The sequence below is a fragment of the Palaemon carinicauda genome, chromosome 12 (assembly GCF_036898095.1).
Source record: "Palaemon carinicauda isolate YSFRI2023 chromosome 12, ASM3689809v2, whole genome shotgun sequence".
NCBI classification, from domain to species: Eukaryota; Metazoa; Arthropoda; class Malacostraca; order Decapoda; family Palaemonidae; genus Palaemon; species Palaemon carinicauda.
The window spans coordinates 64,968,696-64,969,696 of NC_090736.1; positions in this window are offsets into that span (position 1 = coordinate 64,968,696).

Genomic DNA, 1,001 nt, shown 5'->3' on the forward strand with positions numbered 1-1,001 from the left:
TGTTGGGGCGTACGCTGATACTAGCCCTTCACTAGGTATTCTAGACTTGCTGAGAGCAGCACAACACTGCCAGAGCAATGTCCACACACAGGCTCCACACCTTCCTCCTGCAGCACACAAGTGTGACGTGCAAGACTTGTGGCGTAGAGTTGCCTAGGGTTGCCGATAATCTAGTCCACCAAATCTCGCCTTACAGCCAGACCAACTGGCATGGTTTTATTTCAGTTTTCCTTCTCCTACCTTTTACCTAAAGTGGCATACCCTACAAGACAGCAGAGGGGGTCTGATTATAGTCAGACACTCGGTCGCTTGCATGCATTCTGTAATAAACAAGGGGGACCACAGGATGCAGTTAGGAGAGGCTGTAAGAAGGTTTAGACTAGCTTAGCCTAAGAACTGTGTCGACTTAACCAGACAGGGTTTCCCCAGGCCAACTTCTTTAAAGTCTATACAGTGAACCCTCGTTTATCGCGGTAGATAGGTTCCAGACCCGGCTGCGATAGGTGAAAATCCGCGAAGTAGTGACAGCATATTTACCTATTTATTTAACATGTATATTCAGACTTTTAAAACCTTCCCTTGTACGTAGTACTGTTAACAAACTACCCTTTAATGTACAGAACACTTAATGCATGTACTAACGTACCCTAAACTAAAACAGGCACAAATATTAAGAGCGACTTTATATCATGCGTTTCCTAAACACGCCAAAAAGCACGATAAAAAATGGCAACCAATGTTTTGTTTACGTTTATCTCTGATTATAATGAAGAAACAAACGCATTTACACATCTGTGTATAGGTTAGTTTCTGCATCGATTATATTGATTATTCAGTACAGTATGTTGATTTGGTTATTACTAATGTTTTACTTAATTTTTCTTAGGACTTCCAAATGAAATGTTTTTCTTTATGACGCCGCCTGAAACGACGGCGTCATAAAGTACGCTCAGTAAACAAACTAAGGAATTTAACGCGCATGATGAAAGTGATAAATAATA